The sequence below is a fragment of the Parasteatoda tepidariorum genome, chromosome 10, assembly GCF_982258835.1.
Source record: "Parasteatoda tepidariorum strain Cologne lab strain chromosome 10, Ptep-v5.0, whole genome shotgun sequence".
Classification (NCBI taxonomy): domain Eukaryota; kingdom Metazoa; phylum Arthropoda; class Arachnida; order Araneae; family Theridiidae; genus Parasteatoda; species Parasteatoda tepidariorum.
The window spans coordinates 80,925,407-80,941,371 of record NC_141764.1 but is presented as its reverse complement, the minus strand read 5'-3'; the positions used below and the strand labels follow the sequence as shown (position 1 = coordinate 80,941,371).

At 29.5% G+C, this 15,965-nt stretch overlaps 2 protein-coding genes across 9 annotated transcripts in view; one reads left to right on the top strand and one right to left on the bottom strand.

Annotated features, from left to right (window-relative positions):
* LOC107441248 (sulfotransferase ssu-1) overlaps positions 1–15,965 on the bottom strand; it is a 43,573-nt gene that overhangs the window by 10,322 nt on the left and 17,286 nt on the right. For 2 of the 8 annotated variants that reach the window (XM_087153163.1, XM_087153164.1), the window contains exon 3: positions 1,252–1,365. The exons of 4 other annotated variants lie outside the window; for them this stretch is intronic. The gene's annotated coding sequence lies outside the window, so the exon portion shown is untranslated. Of the gene's footprint in view, positions 1–1,251; positions 1,366–14,433; positions 14,612–15,965 lie in introns of those variants that run through there. 2 more of the 8 variants (XM_087153169.1, XM_087153170.1) reach the window with 2 other exon arrangements.
* The window catches only part of LOC110282546 (serine/threonine-protein phosphatase CPPED1), a 45,079-nt gene that overhangs the window by 21,749 nt on the left and 7,365 nt on the right, over positions 1–15,965 (top strand). The gene's annotated exons all lie outside the window — the stretch shown is intronic.

Genomic DNA, 15,965 nt, shown 5'->3' with positions numbered 1-15,965 from the left:
GAGGGGATGGCACCACCGCTTCGGTAGCCCGACGACCTGCGCGCGAAGTCGAGCACTTTACGGTAGCACAGTTTAACGAGGACCAATACCGCACACCCTCGGTCCCTACGCAGACTGATCCAAGTGGGTCACCCACCCGCACACTGACCGCAGCCAGTGATGCTTGACTTCGGTGATCTAATGAGAACCGTGTCTTAACGATCAGTCCACTGCGGGACTCATCTAATATTAAAAATTCAATTTTTATACAACTGTTTTGTTATATTGGTTCTTTAAATACTTCTATTTTTGGTTATTTTGTTTAGAGGTTTTGCCACTGTTTTTTAAAAATTTTTAGTCACAGCAATATAACTGTCTCTCTCGAGACAACTAATTTTTTAGCGTTCATTTTTATCTTCTTTCTTCCGGTAATTCTAAAATAACTTTTGATCCAATCATTGGATTTCCACATATCAAGATGCAACAAATCAAGAAGTAGACTATAAATATGCTGAATAATTAATACAGACGATTTTAGTTTCCACATCGGTATATCACAACTTATTTCTTCCGAATAAAGACATCTTTTTAGATTCGTTTTCATTTTCCCCCAAATGCAGTGGGTAAAGCGAAAAAAGACATTTTTGAAAACGATTATAGGAAAGTATTTATTTTTTACCCTCGTTATCATACAGAGTTATTGATTAGAGTGTTCATATCCCTTTGAGGTAGATGGGTGTAATTTTTATTCTTATATAGTATATATTTTCTGGGGCTCTGATTTCAAGTAAAGAAACATTTTGGTATTTTTTTATCATAAAAAACAGTCTAATAGCCTAAGAAATATGTTAGATTATCGGAATTATATTTGTACTTTTTTTTTCATTCACATTCAAAAACTTATCAATAATTGATTTTGTAAATTAACGAAATTTCAATAACTGTATCTCTTAGATCTAAATAAGTGCAAATTTGAAAAATTCTTGTTTGGAAATAAGACGTATTTAGAAGATTTTACCTTAAATGCAGAAAAAAACACCGGTGTTTTATGCTGCATTTCATAATCATTTATTAAAATGCTAAATAAAATATTTTCGACTTATTTTGACCTAAATAAATAACAAAATAACGGAAAAAGCATGAAAAATATGTTTAATAAAAATTCTTATTCAAAAAATAAAATAACTAGCATGAAAAAAATTCGTTATGTTAATCATATATTTAAATTATGTACAGTGAGTTGAAAGAAAAATAAAATATGCGATTACTTACGAAGTGATGTTATCGATGTTGAAAGTGTATTAGAATTAGTGATGGGCAATAACAGGTATTTTCAAATAACAGGTTCCAGCTGTTACGATGCAAAATAATACCTGTTCCAAATACCTGTTCCAAAATAACAGGTCTTAGAAAAAAATCTTCAACTTTTTTATACTTGAAAAATAGTTTAAAATGTCAAGTATTTTTGTAACAGATACATATTTTTCTATTAATTTCACAATATTATTAGGAAAAGTATTTTTTGTTTCTATGGGTAAGGTTTTTTCTAATTAATTTTTAAACTATATGAAAGCAATTATATATTAATTTCTCTTTTATTCTCTATTGTTAAGTGTTTTTCAATAATAAAAAAAGCAATTAATCAAGCTTTTAACACGTCATTTGCCTGATAATGTTTAAAACTTCAGTCAATTTTAGAGAAGATTATGAAGTCCTTTATTTTTATCTGCTACAGATTTTGAAAAAAATAATGTTGAGACATTTTTCTGTGAATTCATAAATAACATCTGTATTTCTTAAAGACAAGTGTTATAGCATATTTCAAAAGTGTGTTGTACTTCTTCAATTCAGTATCGTTTTTTTCTTCAGTAAAATATTTACTTTTATGAATTAAACTGAGGTTTACTGGGGCTTTTTTTATCATTCAAAGTATTAGTTTTGAGTTTTCGTTATATTTATTTCATCAAATTTTCAGAAAACATCGTTTGACTCACAAAAAATTTACTCACAAAAAAGTACACATTTTCTTTTTAATGCTCAAACGTGACAAAAGAAATATAAAACATATTTGCTTTATAAGTCTAATCTACAAAATATAAATTCTATACCATTTATACATTATGTAGCCAAATGCTCTGTTTCTTGTTCTCAAAGAATTCTAATAAAAAAATTATAAATCGATCCGTGACACACTGTGTATGATTTATCACAAATGCTTTAAAAGATCCAGGAGAACCTAAACATTTACAACTATATTTTTTCGTAATATTCGTCCTCTAGAATTTAAAGTTGACAAAAATTCAATTAAATATAAGCTTAAATTCTTTTACTGTGTAAACTTTTTTACGAAATAGATTATACAAAAACTTGCTTTAAACAAGATGTTTATTTGATACAAATTACGTTTTGTAGAAAGCAGGGAAGTTAGTGCTTATATAGAGGTTCCAGTTGCGTAACAAAATTTGTAAGTTCAAATATATAAATAAAGCTGATTAATTTTAAATCATTTGTTAAATCGAATATCTAGTAAACAAAGTTGTGTTTAAATTACTCTTTTTTTCAACTCCTGCAATTTTGGCAGGAGCCCCTATTTGCTGCCGCTCACCAGCCCCCATGTTTACTTCGCAACCATCGTCGTTTCTTTTTGCGAAACAGATCGTTTTCCCATATCTGAAGGTACTCGCTTAATGTAAATATATTCTCGCCTTCGTTTAACCCTCTAACTACTATTCCTCAAAGATTTGTTTTGTGATTATTATTACGACCCCTTTGTTTCCTAATCACTTCATTCTAACGCCACTTTCGTAAAATTATTTATATTTTCTGACATAATAAATTTAGTGAAATTTACTGATAGTGATTTATAATTTCATTTACTTAAATACCTAAAAGTAGTCTAACTGCATACATTGCAACCCAGTTCAATGCAACTTTTTAAATATAATTCGAATAACATCAATTTATAGTTTTAAACTAAGAAAAATATATGTTTACTAAAATTTAGTTGATTCAGCTTTACCAATTTGCACGAGCTAAAACATTTAACAAATTAAATACAGCAAGAGCATAATCCGATATTTTTTTAAACATTTCTAAAACAAAATTAAATATTCAAAATAAACACCAATATACGAATTTAGCATAATTTTTAAAGAAACAAGCCTTTTTATAACAATTCTAAACTTTTCTTGGATTATATAAATAATATTTTCATTTTAAAACAATTAGCACATTAATTTAAAAATATCACATACTATGTAGCCGTTAATGATAATTTTTATATCAAGTAAAATTCAAACCATTAAGGGACAAAAATTCGCCAAATTAACTGTAACAGATTTTTTTCCTTTCCTGCAGAATATTATCATTTAAAAATATATTATTTACTTTCTTCAAAAATTCAAAATAAATAAATCTCTTAAGCAACAAAATAATAGGCAATGCCAGAGAGACATCTATTTGTATGCGAGTGGACGAAATTCAGCGAAATAACAAATCACTCTTCACGTAGAACATTGATTGAATTACCAGAACAAATAACTACGACGGAAGTAAAGGACACGCCTTCATTTAAAGATATTGAGAGTCAATTCGCGACTTCGAAGGTCACGGTCGATCTCGACCTCCAAAACGAAAGCCGAAAAAGAAACCCGCAGCGAAAGCTAGGGAGGTGGGGGGCCAACGGCGTAAAGAGGTGTCTGGATTCTCCAAGTAAAACTCCTTCCCCCAAAAGACGATTGTAATTAATACAGTAAACACAGTAGGCAGCAGAAATAGCCATTAAAAAAAAATGTGGAGCACTTTCAAGTAAATGCAGGCACAGTTACTCTATTGAAAACAATTCACTATTTCAAGCAAAATATTCTGAATTTTTTATTAAATGTATAAAATTTATAAATTTAATTACCTAAAACTTCATTACTTAACTTCCTAAATAGGTTCCTAAAAAAATAATAGCTATGTGATTAGTTTTTGAGTCCTTAATCGCTAACTGTAGGCTTCCTTTGTTAATATAGCTTGCATATAAAGAAAATATAGTGTTTAAATATGGCTTGAATAGAACATACTAAACATACTAAGGTGTCTAGAACATATTAAATATAGTTTTAATAATTTTAACAACCCCTTTTTATATTGAAATAAAAAGTAAAAATATTTATTGCTTATCATATGACCGAAAATCCAAAGAGCATGGAAGACAGGTCACCGTGCCCAGCATTGCTGCAAATTAGCTTAAACTGCAAAATACTAGGAAAGGCTGTGACAAAATACTAGCTGTTCCAAAATATTCCCTGTTCCAATACTAGCCTGTGACAAAATATTCCCAGTTCCAATACTAGCGCCTGTTCCAATATTTGCGCCTGTTCCAATATTTGCGCCTGTTCCAGATACTAGCTGTTCCAAAATATTCCCTGTTCCAATACTAGCTGTGAAAAAATATTGCCTGTTTCAAAATATTCCCAGTTCCAATACTAGCGCCTGTTCCAATATTTGCGCCTGTTCCAATATTTGCCCCTGTTCCAGATACTAGCTGTTCCAAAATATTCCCTGTTCCAAAATACTAGCCTGTGATAAAAATAACAGGCTGTTCCGATATAGCATATTTAAAATATTAGGTGGTAGTTTTATTAATAATAGGTTGTTAAGACACAGAAGTAGAACCACAAGCGGGGGGGGGGGCGAGCAGTGGACTAGCAATAATTTAAATTTTTTTTAAATTTAAACCATAGAAACTCTATTTTTTTACTAAGAAATTTAAGACACCTTAAACGTATTTTAACAATATAATTGCAGAATAATCATTTCCTTAGGAGTGAAATTAAAAAAAAAAGGCATTTAATGATTTACTTCGGGCGCAAAATAATTTTAGCGAAACGAAATTTAAGTACTATTATTAATTTATGATTGGAATTAATATTTAAGTTTATAGAACGACATCAAGTTTTATTGGAACTAAAATGTATGACTTCTATTACAGCTCTTATATTTTTTAGACTATGAAAACACAGATATTGAGATTCACCATAATTTCACATATACGTAACAAAACTTATCGTATGCTACTCACGTCCCGCAGTGGACTGATCGTTAAATTCTGCTACACGGTTCCCATCAGATCTCCGAAGTCAAGCATCACTGGCTGCCGTCAGAGTGCGGGTGGGTGACCACTTGGATCAGTCTGCGTAGGGACCGAGGGTGTGCGGTACGGGTCCTCGTTAAACTGTTTTACCGTAAAGTGCTCCAATTCGCGTGCAGGTCGTCGGGCTACCGAAGCGGGGATGCCATCCCCTCTACAAAGGATCAAAATTGTGATGGCATGTCTTCGGATCATCCTCAGGGATGTTTCACAAACCGTCGCCAATAGCCCATTGTGCAGCTCTTGTGCGACATAAGTGAACTACAACGTATGCTATTCACTCGAGAAGTTTTTAATTCTTGCTGCTGCAAGTAAACAGTTTTTAAAGTCTATAAATTGCTTTTAAGTTTAGAAATATCATGCTTACACTTACAGGGAGGGAAAAAAAAAGACTGTTGAAAACATTTTGTTCTATTGATCGGATTTTCACGTTTTAAATGCTATCTATAATAAGTCAAATTCTTTGACTAAACCGATCTTTTGTTCGTTGAATTTGGGTTATTTGTTTTTCCTTTTAATTCTATTTAGGCTTGTTAATTTTACTTTTTATATATTCCATGCAAAATAATAATAATAATAATAATGATAATAATAAATAAAAAAATAAAATAAAAAAATTTAAACGAATTAAAAATTTTTATTCATTGTTATAAGATTTGTTTAACTAAGAGAAATACAATGTATTTTTGAAATTATTACTTAATTTATACTAATTTGTTTAATAATGGTTGACACAATTTTGAATACCAAGGCACATTAACTCATGTATCATTTTAAACTACGTAATTTTAAATGACACAATGCAAAATTCGAATGAAGTCATGTCTTTTTGAAATTTTTTAACTTAGAAACGACTTGATCAATAATGTTCAAATTTTGCATTTTAAAATTGCACAAAAATGATGTAAAATTTACATAGCTTAAATTTTAGTTTTCTTCTAATTTTAAATAACAAACAATAATAGATAATTATTTAAAATTAATTTTTACATTCAATTTTCTTTGGATAAATATATTTTTTAATTGTGTGATCAATATTTCCAACTAGCTTTAAAATTTCTTGAGATATGGCGATCTATACTCGTTAAATTATTAAATTTAAAACAGCTCTAAAAAAATTATAATACTAGAAATACAAAACTTGTATAGACTCTCGCAATGTCTGGCTACGGCCCTGTAATAATAAATAAAACGTGATTTTTTTTCTCATTGTAAACTGTGCAAAGATTGCCAAAAAACAGTTTAGCATTTTTTAAAAAAAGTAGAAAAATAAATTTTTGCCAAGATAATTGAATTAAAATTTTTGCCTAGTATTTTGGAACAGGCCTTTGGAAGTAACCTGTTATTTTTATAACAGGTATGATTAAATAACAGGTTCCAAATACCTGTTCCAGAAAATATTGGACATCTCTAATTAGAATGCACTGTAATGAACATTATTTTATCTTGACTTTTGAAAATAAGATTATAATTGATCGAAACATCCAATTGAAACAGATAAGATTGAAATAACCTTTCATTGTGATAAATGACACCGCGATAGGAAAAGAAAAAGAAAAACAAAACAGTATAGCCTTCGTCATCATTTGAAATTAAGATTTTTTTTTTCATTTAGTTTCCGAATTGTGTTTTAAAGAAGTTTTGTAGAGATGACTAGTTTTCTCTGTAACAGTTGTTTAGTATCAGTTATGGAATTGTACCTGTTTTAAAAATAATATGTTACTTTCAACGACCTGTTACAAAGTACTAAGCGAAAGTTTTGAACGATTATGTTGTCAATATTTTTTTTCCTTTTTAAATTCTCTTTTATGCATGTTTAAACAGTTCTAAATTACAAAAAAAAGTGAGATTTTTTTTAATCCTATGAATGCACAGTCCATTGCTGCTAGACTGTGCGTTGTTCCAGACAAAATGACTTTTTTGCGGAAGCCATTCGTGATTTCCTTTTCCATGTAACGCAAATGCGGGTTAGTTCCATCGAAAAGCCCTTCCCGAAGGCTATTAATTTGTACCAATGCTAGATCCAGGAATTCCCTTGTCTTCTGGTTCAAAATTACATTGGAATTGAACATTGGTAGTCGTAAGTTCATAATTGGGTCAGCTGTTTAACGCTGTGTATAAAATTAAATGAAAAATTTAATTATGAAATGTGAAGAGAAATGAAATAAACTAGATAAGTTCAGAATAAAAGAAGAAATCAAACCAAAATGACAAATCAAAACGATTATATTTGAACAGTTAAATTTACTTCAATTTTCCTACTTTTTTCATTAAAAATGTGAAAACTTCTTTATCGTGTACTTCAAGTTGATCCCTGATTAAATTTATATATAAAAAAAAATAACTATATACCTTCTAATTAATATAATGACACTTTTATCGGGGATTGCGAACCCTTATAAAACCGCATCTTTCAATTCTTTATTACGTTGGTAGGGTAAACCAACCAGTGAAGGAACACTACCCAGTGAAGGAACATTTCATATATATTCATTAAAAATAAGAATTTGAAAGTTTTTCTTTAGATTGATTGGTAACAATAGCTTACTGCCAAACAATAGGAAGTCATCTAGCAATATTTTGGATTACCTGGTCAAATAGATTTCTCTGAAAAAATTTTTGAATTTGTTATTATCTCTGCAACACCTTGTTTCGTTGAAAAAATTATAAGGTGAGTGTTTGTACTTATATGTTTGAAGTGGAATTAATTGCATGTAGTAGTCTTATTTTTCTCACTGTGAAAAAGAGAATTCAAAATATAGTTATTGAAGTTACGTTTTATTTTTTTTAAAGCACCATAGCATAATCAAGTACTGAGATAAGGGGGTGTTTATTCACTGGATCACCAAACGATGAAAAACCAGTGAAGGAACAAGTGTTCCTTTACTGGGTTTTTCTCCCAGTTAATGAAAATAAAAGAAATTTTTTAATTTTCTTGTACTTTTAGTCATATTATACATCAAAATTCTGTTTAAAAGACAAAAACCAGCTTCTAACCAATGAAGAAACAGGCATATTCCTACACTGGGAATACTTCCAGTGAATGAACAGTAATGTGTGATATATGATTTTGCATGACTCTAGGATAAGTAATTCTGCTATATAGAGGACAACCGAAATTTTGTAAAAAATTGTATGAATAATTCCTGAAATAATTTCAGTTCAAAATGTTAATTTAATAGCTTAATTTATGAAAAAATTATAATTTATATTTATTAACGGGGTGTGTAGTTACATCAAATGTTAGGCAACTTAATAAACTATGTTTACAAATCGAAAACTAATTAAATATAATCATAAAAATAGAACATTTTTTCGCTGGCTTTTGCACCAAGAACTCCTAATAAGCTATCATTATAGGATAGCAAGGTGATTATATAATTTATAGAAACTACTTTACAATGTTAGAATTTAGAAGTAAGTTCCTCAACAAAAAACAAAGTTAAACAGAAACGATACTCAATTTCTTCAGAAGCTTGAGAGGGAAATCCCTCAAGATATGTTGTAAATTTTTAACACAGCATTGACGGAAGAGTCTAATATCGAAAATGCCCAAGAGCCTGTACTTTTTCCAATATGGAAGAAGCACGTATTAAAAGAAGACCACTTGGTTAAGTCAAACTTAGGAACTGAAGCTAGTATTGATAATGAATGCATATTAGATATAGAATTTGAAATGAGTCCTCATGCTGATTCTCTTAGTTGAAAAAAGAAATGATTCTGTAAGTAAAATCAGTACTTCTAAAGATCCTCTAGATATAAATCAACAAGAGATGGATTTGCCTCAAACTTCAAGACACCTTTCCCCCGTCTATTTTCGAGAAAGGCATTCTAGAAATGTTGCTGAAAAATCAGAAGAAGTTTGGAAGAGCCATTTACATTGGCCAAATATTGATGATAAAAAGAAAGGTCAAATAAGAAGAAAAGCGAATAAATTACCTTTTGCACTAACTTCAGAGAAATGGCAAAAATTTCAAGAGGCTGAAAGATCTAAAAAACATTAAAACAAGAGAACATGGAAAAGAAAAAGAAAGAAAAAATACTTAAAAAAGAAAAAAAGCTTCAAGAAATATGAGGAAAAAGAGTAAACAAATAGGTGATAAAATAATAATGATAATAAACAGCATCGGATGACACAATGATTTAGATTTGACTGTCAAATTATAAGAAAGAACGATTTTTTAAAATTTATTTTGTATTTAACATCACTTTAATTTCTAGTTCATGATTACAGAAAAAAGTTAGCATTTTACAAGTACTTGTATCTCATAATTTCACAAATAGTCTTGTTTTTAGTCGGACCTCTGTTTAACAAAATCACTTAATACCAATAATAAGCTCGTTATATGGAAAATTCGTTAAATAGAAAATCACCTCTTAAAATACTTAAACAACACAAAACAGGTTTTAAATTCTTAAACACTAGACATAATTAAAATAGCAATTGATACACTTTTATCTTGTAAACTAGTATCTACCATTTATCATATAAATCTCAACCATAAAAGAAATCTGCATGGAAAGCAAGAATAGAGCAAAACATTATCCAGTGTTACACTATCATGCTATATACATTTTCAACTAAAAAAAGTCTAAATTTATGTATAAAAATATAGTTGCATTTATTATAAAAGTAATTTTAAACATACATTACATCCACTTGCGTTAAGTTAAATTGCTACGGATGAAATCCGTTAATTTGAAGTGAGTTTTTCGTTTAAAGTGCAAACAAAAAGGGAAAGAGAATTTACTGCTTTCTCTAAGATAATTTTTAGACAAAACAGTAATACATTTCATAAAGCAGTGGCTTCGAAAATTAATTTAATGTCATTTCTCCCATAAATTGCTTTAACAAGTTTAAAATGTTAAGAAATATTTTGGAAAATAGGGAAATTGGATCTCAATGAAAAGTTCGTTAAATAGAAAATTCACTTCGCTATATGGAAGTTATTTTACAAAAAAATTTCCAAAATGCTCTTGGTTCCTCGAAAAAATTCGTAAAATAGGGAAATTCGTAGAATGGAAGTTCGTTAAATAGATGTCCGACTGTATTTGTATGGCTAAAAAATTCATAAAGAGCATTAAAAAATAACCAAAATTAAGTGTTCCTTCACTGGGCAATTTTGTGTTCCTTCACTGGTAAGAGCTGTTCCTTCACTGGGTCTTCTTACTACTTGTTATTTGAACCTCCAAAACTTTAAAACAATATTATGTAAGTTGTCAGCAATTTTTTTGCATAATTTGCAATTAGTAACAAATATGTTGACACTGTCATTTAACTGAAATTACGAATTTTGAAATTAATATGATTTTTTAAAAGGCAAGCGAAGCTTAAGTGTTCCTTCACTGGTTAGTTTACCCTATTTGTAAATAAATAATTGATTTTTGTATAAATATTCACACTTCTTATTTTTAGGCAGGCGATGAATAATTAGGCTATTAATGCTCTGTTTTTTTTAAATTATTTTTTTTCTATATGAATTTTTATAGCAGTAATCATCCTAATAAAATTTTACTATTTTCAAGAAGTATCCTGCTTTTTTTTTAAAAAAAAGATCAAAAAAAGTTAACTCATTTCTAAAAAATTAATTATTTATTTAAAACATTAGAAAACCTTTTTTGAAATTTATAATCAATGGATATTACTGTGGTATACTATGTGCATTAAAATGATAGAATTGTTTTAAACTTATTTTTTAATTAAATTGCTGTCTCTAAATAATATAGTAAAATTTTGACCGCATGCAAAGACTGTAAAACATGAGAAATTGTGTTTTCATGCAAAAATTCAGAATTCAATAAAATCTGGTGTTTATATCCACATAGCTTCTGTAAAGTCATGCCTGTTAAAAACACGCAGCTCGCAACTTATGGCTTTAAAAAAGGCTGTCCTACATTTTGACTAAAGTATTCTTTATTTTTTTGTCCTCTTGCTACCAGGATTGCATTTTGCTATAAGAAAAATGAATAATTACCTGGTAGTGAAACTGTCTTATGATATTCTCATTGCATAACTCGCTTATATATTTAAAAATCTATTTGCTTACCTTCACAGGGTACGTAGTCAAATTATTCAACAAAAAATAAGCTCATTTTAAGCACTCAAAAAATATTTTTAAGCACTTTAAAAAAATATCATAATTGGGCAGGGTTGTAAAGTTTTTGACAATTGTCGGTTTTATCTTATTTTAACCGTCATATCAAAAAAAAAAAAAACTTTTGGCATTGTTTTTGACAATTGTCAACATCATGTGAACTGTGTATTTTTGCATAATTTGAAGCAGAAATTAACAATGTAAAGGAAATATCTCATTTCGAAAAAGGGAAAATTTAGCACTTTTTAAAAACAGCTAACGAAAAAACCACCTTTAAGGGCTTTTATCGAAAATAAGCACCTTTAAGTACTTTTTAAAAACGCTACGCACCCTGCTTCATAGTAGAATAGCTGAATAAAATAAAAACTTTCAATATAAAAAAGATATTTTTAATAAAAAATTTAGTGTTTTTATTAGACAATTAATTCATATTTTATTATTAGTATTGAGGAGAAATTTTTTTTTTTTTTTTAAGTCAATGACAAACCTAAATTGCACTCTTTAACATGAAGGTTGTCTGCTTTTATTATCATTTCACTAACATGAATTTTATTCGCGGTCATAGCCTGATTTTTAAGTTTTAATATTTTAATCATTTCATTTCAATATGTAAAGCCTTTCTTAAAATACACTATTGTGATATTTATTGTATAATTGCTGCAAAAGTATACATTGAAGCCTTAATTATTTTCTGCAAAAACTTTGGTCACATCATTGATATTCTTCATCTATACATACATAATAATAAACGCGGCTGTGTGTGTGTCTGTAATCACAATATATCGCCCCAGAAGCCTCATCTAGGCACGAAACTCGGCACATAATTGTGTTTTGACATAATGAAGAAGTATTTACTTTCTTTTTCAAAAATTTGGATTAGTTTTTTAGTTATCAGTCATTTTGTAAGAAAATCTATGCTTTTTCGTCTTCAAAGAGCCATATTCAAAAAACTATTAAAAAAATCATATACTTTTCTCCACTCTTATAAATGTATGCTAATGCGAACCTTACAATTGAAATATTAATTTTCGATAAATTAAACCAATAATATTCGAAGGAATCAATAATTTAATTGCTAGGTTCGCATTAGTTTACATTTATCAAAGTGGAGAAAAGTTAAACTTTTGTATTGAAAATGTGGCAACATATTCGATACGTAAATCGAACGCTTCGCTTTGATATATTTGTCGCTGTTCATAATTGTTATAATAAGTTTTTCTTCTTCTTTCCACGCTCTATTTTTTTTTTTCTTAAGCGAAGACGATAATTTTTGTAGCGATATAGAAATAGAAATTGATACCATAAAAAATTATATAGAAATAGAAATTGATACCATAAAAAATTAATTTGTTTTCGTGTTCTTTTCATGTATTTAGCATTTTAGCTTTTTTTTTCTTAAGCGTTGTAGCTATATAAAAGCATATGATGCTACTAATCTTCAGATTTCCTGCTATGTTTTAAAAAACTTTATTTGTGAAAACCTTTAGCGTGGCGGACAGCTGGCCGCCTTTAGGCGACTAGTCTTAAATCAAAACAAGAATTTTATGAATAAAAATAAATTACAAGTCTCAATAATTTGTTTTTTTTTTCTTGTTGTAATTTAATTTTCGAGTTATTTAATCATGCAATGAGCACTGTATTTAAAATTTTACAAGAAAATTTAATGATTAGGGGTCATATTTTTCTTAATGGTAGCCTTTTTATATGAAGCTGTTAAGGAATATTGCTTCCAAACAGTCATTATACCAGCTTTCAAATTTCTTCTAGAAAACACGGTAGAGACAAACATCGCATTACCTACAAATGTAAGTTTTTTTTCCCTTCAGCCATCAAAAACATTCCTCTGAACAACTTAAAAATGTGGCTTCTCATTATACTGCCCCAAGCCCTTCAGAACCATTTTCAAGTTACACTGACAACCAAGTCTATCTCCTACAGGGTGCGTAGTCAAATTATTCAACAAAAAATAAGCACCTTTTAAGCACTTAAAAAATATTTTTAAGGACTTAAAAATATCATAATTAGGCATTGTTGGAAAGTTTTTGACAATTAACGGTTTTATCTTGTTTTAACCGTCATGTCAAAAAAAAAAACCCCTTTGGCATTGTTTTTGACAATTGTCAAAAATCATGAAATTTTGAAATCATGTAAAACGAATGGCGCTTTCATACACTACGGACTGACAATACGCCGACATATATTGGGGTTGAATTATTTGTGAAAACGTAGAATAGAACAATGTGAACTGTGTCTTTTTGCATAATTTGAAGCAAAAATCAACCTCGTAAAGGGAAAATTAAGCACTTTTTAAAAAATCCCAATGAAAAAAGCACCTATAAGGGCTTTTAAAAAACGAAAATCATAAATAAGCACCTTTAAACACTTTTTAAAAACGCCACGCACTCTGTTCTATATTTATTTCCTACTATAACAATTTAGAACTGATTGAGGAGCCATAGCCGCCTCCTACGAAAATATCGTAGTTACACCGATAGTAAAAGCCTTGTTTAGTTTCAGACATAAAAAATAATAAAAATTGCACAAAAAAAATTATGAATATTATAATAGTTTTTTCTAAACTAAAAACTCTGATATAAAATTACTTAAATTAATGATAGCATCATTAAAATAATATCAGAATGTTCCTGCAATACTTCTCTACAAATGGGTAAAATTTCTTATTATTTCTTCAGAAATAGTTTTTGAGGTATGAGAATGACAAGAGCGTGCCACAGGCGAAAAATTTCTGGGATAACGGTGAATAGTTTATATTCCTTCATAACTATTCCCCGTTATTATATTCTTTCAAATTATATAATAGTTATAACGGTGAACAGTTATATTCTTTCACACCAACACATATATTAGGGGGACCGGAAAGTAATATCGTTTCGGCATATTAACTATTCGTTAGTCTTAAAAATCAATTCATTTTTTTTCGATCCGGCATTGAAAGGTTGTAGCTAATGGGGGTGAATACATCACTGATTAAAAATAAAATCTTAATAACAAATATCAAATGCACCGAAACGACATTACTCTCCGGTCCCCCCTAAAACCTAATATATTTAGGTCTTTCAAAAGCCAGACATTTTGAGTCATCACGGCCACGCAAAAAATCATTCATGGAAACATCGTATAGCATTGGAAGAATATTTAAAAAAGAATAAAAATATAGAAATACTTGGCATTATTCAATTAAAAATCATGTCAAAATACTGCTACCTCGATTGTTGCTTCACAAATAACTGTAAAAACTGTAGAGAGCTAGAGTAAAATGGTATCGTAGTTGTCAGCTAAAAACATACGATGAGTTTTTAATGTAAATACACACTACTACTACTACGCTTTCCGTAAGGGCACGTATCTTTGTAATGTTTACCTTCAAGCAAGCATTCATAGAATAATTTTCTTGTCTTCTATGGTGTTCAAACGAGAGAGAGAAAATGAGTTTTAATAGGATAATTTGCTTCACAGTAGCTGTTTCTTCCGAGATTAAATTTAGTGGCCATTGTTTTACGATGGAGATGATAAAGTACTTTACCCGACCAGAAAAAAATTTTTTTACTTCATTTTTTTTAATAAATGAAACTTGATATTTTATTTCCATGAAGAGAAGAAAAAAATTGACGTTAGTTTACAATATTTCTCTCCCTGTGTATAATATTTAAATATCACTTGTTAAAATTTACTTTCGAAATTAAAATAAAAGCTTAGATTGAAAGGTTTAGTGTTCTCAGTGTCGAATGGATCCTCACCCCTGCACGCCACTGAGCAAGGGGTGATCATCTTCATCGTAAAAATTAAATAGATTTTTTTTTAATAAAAATATTTTATATTGAGTTATTTTGTAATAAAACGAAAGTATTTTCATTAATCATACGGTTTTATATAAAAAAAAAAATACGTCCCTTAATTTAATGGTTGTGCACAGGGGTGGACAGGCCCACCAGGATATCGGGATTTACCCTAGTGCTCCCTCTGAATTGGCTACTTTCTATTGAAATGAATTAAAAAAAGACAGTTAAAAGACAAAGTAATTGATATATATTAATTTTGCTTCGAATCTTTGTTGTTGAGGGAAAAAATTATAAATAAATGATTTATAATAAAATTTTATTTTATCATACACCCTTTTCTCATTGCTTACTCTTCTCTAAGAAAAATAGTTTTTTTTTCTCTCCTTTTTGTTCCAATTGACTACAATGAGGGAGCAAAGAGGTCGTAGGTCACAGAATACCGCCTGGAAGTTTCTAGAAACTAACAACCACCCCACCTGCTTGATCAATTTTGTTTCTACCGAAAACAGAATGTTTCGACAGAACTTACTATTCTTGGGGTTTAAAAAAATCTTTATTTCAAGGGAGAGTAAACATTTCTTTGGCAGAAAATGCTCGCCAAATCATCCCTTTACTCATCTCCCGCCGAGGTGACATACGTCGCTTTTCTGACCAATGGGATCTCGATCTTATTTTTATTGCTTCAGGAAAAGTGTTGTTGGACACTCCTTTTTCCCAAGTCAAAATTTTTGATGGTTTTTCCATCGATGGACCGAGATAATCTTGATGGTAGCCATCAATAATTCCATCATGAACCATTATGTTTTTGATCATAACCAACATTAGTAACCATCACCCCAATGTAGGAATTCGGACTGATTTATGATGGTCCAACATAAGAATAGCAACTTGTTTTGATGGTTTGTTCATGTTAAACCATCAGAAATTTTCCATCATAGTTTCTCAGAAATCAAA